The 5,939-nt window shown below is 41.1% G+C and overlaps 1 pseudogene; it reads left to right on the top strand.

The window, feature by feature from the left end:
- Positions 1 to 2,295: 2,295 nt before the first annotated feature.
- On the top strand, positions 2,296 to 3,921 carry LOC149163070 (uncharacterized; annotated as a pseudogene).
- The last annotated feature ends 2,018 nt before the right edge of the window (positions 3,922 to 5,939 follow it).

Raw genomic sequence — 5,939 nt, 5'->3', positions numbered from 1 at the left:
TGCAACTTTTAGATTATCATTTTTTGGTTTTAAAAAGATCCATCTTAATCACTGTTTTAGCAAGAGCCGAGAGGGATCAAATGCCTTGAGCTACAAACCCTTTTTTATAATGCATCTCTCTATGGACTTGATAGATGATGGTTAATATCTCTCTCTCTCTCTCTCTCTCTCTATATATATATATATATATATATATATATATATATATATATATATATATATATATATATATATATAATTTTTCATTTTTTTAAATGCATAAATGGATTCAATCCCTTGCAATTCCAATAAATAGTTCCTCCATTCAAAATTAACCCTTAATAAAAATGATCAAAATGTAAAATAATGATACTTGAAATGTTATAACAATAATATTATTTTTTTAACTACTTTATAAAATACATAGAGATTTTATTATTATTATTACTTAAAATATATATAACATGTAAATTGTTGATATTGAAATAATTTAGTTAATATGAACATCGAGATATTTTAACCACATAAAAGAATTTTTTTTTCAATTAATATATTTCTAAATTCATTTCAATATTACTTAATTTTACATGCTAAAATATTTATTTATGATACACATTGAGTTTTTTAATTACTATTAATATTTTTTAAATGTCATAATTTTAAATTAAATACACATCTCCCTCTTTCCCCCACTACCGAAGTATGAGCATGATGCATGTTGTCACTCACTGCCTTATCAGCGTTTAATTGCCTCCAGTACACAAAAGCAGTGAAGTTTGATGATAATTTTTCAAGCCACAGAAGCTATAAAGAGACAAATTAGGCCCTCCCCATTGCATAATACTTGGAAAGAGCTTTCCAATGGTATATAGAAGTCCAAAAAGTGACTCTTGGATTAGAAGTTAGAGCTTGTTGAAGATTGCCTTGGGAAAGCCCATAAAACCAAGAAAAAACATTAAAGGACAAAGGAAAATCACATTGGAGGATCCCGCACCCTGCAGTTCCGTGTCATCACATCCCTCAATATCCGAATATCGGCAGAGCAAAGGGTTACCACCCTAAAAGCCTTGCTGGGGGCTAATTCTGTGATATAATGTAAAGTCGTCGGGGAGGGCCGAAAAAGTTTAATGAAGGAATTCCATGAAAAAAAAGGTCGGGTCGCCCCCCTTTTCTCTCCTCCACATGGCGGAATACGATGAATCCTGCGATCTCTCATTCCACAAGTCCTGCATCTTGACGAACCCACATTCCTGCAGTTCCACAGGTCCCACAGTCCCATAAGCCTGCAAGACCCCGCATCCCACAGGTCCGGCATTCCACAGGTCGAGCATCCGGCATCTCGGCTATTAGAGTCGGTCTTGTCAGTCCTCCATCAGAGATCAAAACTCTTTCTGCATTTCATTTTTTAGGTGTCTCGCTCGATTCACTCATTTGCATTCCGCTAGGGGCAAGCCATAATCTGACGGAAGGGTCTTGTCAGTCATTACCCCTCATGCTTTGTACCTGCTGGCTCAGGTCTGTTCATCAAATCAATTTTAAGGTTATTTACAGTGTTGTTCGATGTCTAAGTCAGCAAAGAGTTATTTTAGCCATTAGGTCTAGGATTTAATGCCAGCAGGCCAGAGGGAGGTTCAATAAGTTTCATCTCCAGATTTTCATCATCGATCATGCTCAAGGTTGATTCCTCTTCAAAACTCTGTTTTGAAGAGGAAATCGTCAAATTAATGTTTGTAATAAATATGTAAAGTGTTCCGCCATGAAGTACTTCAACTGCAGCCTCGGGTCATCCTTTGCCGAAGACATGCCACCATCTCCTGCAAGAATCAACCAAAAAGCCATCGTTTCAGCCAAAAATCAAAGTGAAGAAATGCTAATTTTGACGTGAAGAAATCAAAGCTATGGCTTGATATACATATTTCTATATTTATTCATGTCATTTGCGCTCAAAAGATCGATTGAAATTGGAGTTTAGTAGGAGAGAGGGAAAACTTGTGAATTTTCAAGCTATGACTGTCTTAGTGTGTGCGCGGCGCATAGGCTGGGTGTCGCGGCGCACTGGGGAGGCGCGACGCACTGGGCGCGACCGCACAGTGCATTTTAACATGGGCACGACGCACCCAAGAGGCGCGGTGCATTGGGCCTCCCGCGCGGCGCATACATTTAAAGGCCCGAAACTGCTCGAATTTCCTCCAAATCGCCAAGAAATCACATGGAAGCCTCAATCACCAAAGTTATCTGAGCCCTCCGAGCCATTCTCCGTGGAGGACAACAGCTAATACTGCTGAGATCGGGCAACTCTTTGCGTATCTCACATGGATGGACTTGACTGTTGCAGTGACAAATGCAAAGGGAGAAACTCAGAAACTGCTTCGAAAATTGACTGGTTATGCAGAGCCTGGGCATATAATGGCTATCATGGGACCTTTGGGATCGGGCAAATCTACCCTTATTGATGCCTTGGCAGGGAGGTTGGCGAAAAATGCTATGCAGACAGGAAGAGTCCTCGTTAATAGGCGCAAGAGAAAGCTCACTTATGGATCTGCAGGATATGTGACCCAGGTAGAAAATCTACTAGGCACTCTAATGGTAAGAGAAAAAATCCAGTACTCTGCTAATCTGAGGCTCCCAGACAGTTTGTCTAAAGAGGAAAAGGAAGCCAGAATCATGTTGAAGATAGGGCGCGGCGCGCGGAGCCTACTGTATGTTCTTTTATATATTAAAGAAAGCTCTGCCTAGGTGAACATGCTCTTTTATTGTGATCTTGACGCTCTTCCTCAAGGTCTTGAAGGTTTCAAAGGCAGGGAAGAGATGCTTCCTTTCCAAAAACTTGTTGACAACTTTGAAGCAGCGTATGATCCTGTTGCAAATGATGGTGCTTTGTTCACTTTTCGAACCAATAGAAATGCCCTTACGCAGTAAGCATGGAGTGACGTTGTTGGAGAATCTGAGAAGGACGTTCTTGAATCAGCTTTCTGTGTCAATGAAAATCAACTTCTATTAAGCTATTTAAGCGATGTCAAGTATGTTTTGCAAATACGAGACTTGCAATCTGGAAATTTGCTTCATAATTTGCCAATAGATATTGGGTCAGTTTCTGGAATATCAGGAAGGCGTAAAGACAAGGAGATATTTATTGGTTTTACAAGTTTTCTTATCCCTGGTGTTATCTATCGATGCAACCTAGATGTGGTAAAACCAGAGTTAGTAGTTTTTAGAGAGACTGTTGTTCCAGGCTTTGATCGAACAGAGTTTGAGGCTAAACAGGTTTTCATGATCAACAAGGATGGAACTCAGATACCAATGTTCATTGTATCCAAGAAAGACATTGCTCTAGATGTTTCTCGTCCCGCTCTGTTAAATGGTTATGGGGGTTTTAGCAAGAGCATCACCCCAAACTTTAGCGTTGATAGCATTGTCATTTCAAGACATCCAGGGGTAGTTTTGGCAATTGCAAATATTCGTGGTGGCGGTGAATATGGAGAAGAATGGCATAAAGCAGGCTCTCTTGCCAAAAAACAAAATTGCTTTGATGATTTCATATCTGCCGCCGAGTTCCTTGTATCAGAGGGGTATACACAACCTACAAAGTTATGTATTGAAGGAGGCAGTAATGGTGGACTTCTTGTTGCAGCTTGTACAAATCAGAGACCTGACCTATTTGGTTGCACACTGGCTCATGTGGGTGTTATGGACATGTTGCGTTTCCATAAATTTACTATTGGCCATTTCTGGACTACTGACTATGGCTCTTCGGATAAGGAGGGAGAATTTCATTGGTTGATTAAATACTCACCATTGCATGATGTAAAGACACCATGGGACAAACCCGGACAGAATTTGCAGTATCCTGCTACAATGTTATTGACAGCAGATCATGACGACCGTGTTGTGCCACTCCACTCTTTGAAACTCCTAGCAACGATGCAGTATTGTTCTATATGACCTTCGAATGGCATCACCTTCAAACAATATGCAGACAAGGAATAATGCCAGGAACGTTTTAAGCGTTTTCCAGAAAAGAAACGCATTGAGAGACATCGACACCTACCGAACGCCTAAATTTAAAACAAAGACATCTGTCACAGCAGAGAGATAGGAACGTATAGCCTATTTTTGTCTTTAGCCACGATTTAATGGGATCCACGCTACACCTTTTTATTGGCCATCAGAAATTTTCAGCTGAAATAATGTAACGCTATTTTGTCTTTAGAAAGGATGGGTGACTCTTTCTCTATTTTTATAATTTCAATTGTAACAGCTCCCTATTTGGATCGATTTGTTTTCTCATAGCGGAGCTTATTTATTGTATTGTAAAGCATTTGTAAAGGGTTGGAATTTCTGGAAGTAGCGGGGAAGAAATCAACGCTTCACTGTACAGTTTTAGCAGAAAATTAATGAAATGATACAACTCTGATTCAGGAGACTCATGCGGTGTGAGTTTAGAAATTTGTTCTTCTTTCTGTTTCATATGTACCATGTTATGTTTTACCATCCATTTCATGATCATTCCTATTTGAATGCTTTTAAGTATGAGAGGTAGAATCCTGTTATTTGCTCTGCCTTGGGAAAGCGTTCATGTTCTGTGTTCCTCTTCTGTCTGAAAAGGATTCATCACCTATGCCCTTTTCAGCTTCTCAAACAGTCTTTCCACTCCATATTATTCAAATTTGATTGCTAAACTTCTTGCCTATCTTGCCTCACGAAATACTCTACGTCTTTGATTTAATTTCCCATCTCAGGCTGCCCTTTGTCCCATACAGCCCAGAAAGTTCAGTCATCCAATAAATTATCTTTTCATATCTTTTTACTAGCCTAAAATCAACATTCTTTTTGAGTCATCTCAGACCCTATTGTCTATTTTAACTGAGTTGACCTGGAGAGATCCCTCTCCTGTTCTGGTAGGGCTAGCTACCAGACTGAGCCTGGTTTGTGGTTACCCTGAATTTTTCCTTCTTTCAGATTAAGGCAGAGTTAGGCTCAAACATCGGCAATTACGAAATCTCACAGTCACAACAAACTCGAAAACCTTGCGGGGGGGAAATCTTGCGAGATAGTGTGAAATTGCCGGGGAGGCCGATCTTGCGAGATAGTGTGAAATCGCGGGCGGGGGGCGAAAAAGTTTAACAAAGAAAATCATAGAAAAACCAAGGCTGGGCTGCCCCTTCTCCCTCCTCCACATGGTGGTATGACTGTACGGTAAATCCTGCATCCTGCAATTTCGCAATATCGGAGGATTGGTGAGATTTTCATTTCAAGACCGTGTGGGGGCCAATTCTGTGACACAATGTAAAAGTTCCGGGAAGGGCCGAAATCTGAATACAAAGTAAACCCACGCAAAAACAGGGTCGGGAATGCCATTTTCTCTCTCTTCTTGGGGGCCACATGGCGCAATATGATTGGTCCTCAGAGCTGACATGGCAGCTGACGTCATTAATGACGTGGTAGTACGGGTGACACGTGGCACTTAGATTCGGCATTTTCAGGGGTCCTATGGGGGAATTTCCGGGTGACACATGTCACCAATCACAAGGTGACATGTGGCAGTGATGACATCACCCCCCATAGATCGACGATCGACAGTCATACAGGTTAAAGTGCTCCTCCACCTTAGTCTCCCTGGCTTGCAATTGCGATATGCGGGGGTTTTCCCCTCAGATGCGATATATTATGAGGTCTAGAGTATAAGGCTCCCGCATCCGGATAGTCGGCCAAGTGTTGAGAAATAAGGTAACAGGTCGTCGTCCTCTAGGGTTGCAATTGCGATATATTTGGTGGGCCCGATCCCATTGATTGACGATCGCAAGTTAGAAAGGGAGATGTCAAGTGGTAAAGCGTATCAAGAACCGGGATATGGTATTCTATGTAACAAAATAAAAAGGCCCCCCGGACAGGAGCTTGAAGGCCTTAGCGCCCAAGGACTAAGCCCCTGGTTATAGCCCCTGGTCATATGAAGGAAATAA

This window comes from Pinus tabuliformis, chromosome 5_2 (assembly GCF_031772625.1).
Source record: "Pinus tabuliformis cultivar Carrire ecotype Pingquan chromosome 5_2, CPIR1, whole genome shotgun sequence".
Taxonomy (NCBI): Eukaryota; Viridiplantae; Streptophyta; class Pinopsida; order Pinales; family Pinaceae; genus Pinus; species Pinus tabuliformis.
This window is presented reverse-complemented; position numbering and strand designations above follow the sequence as displayed.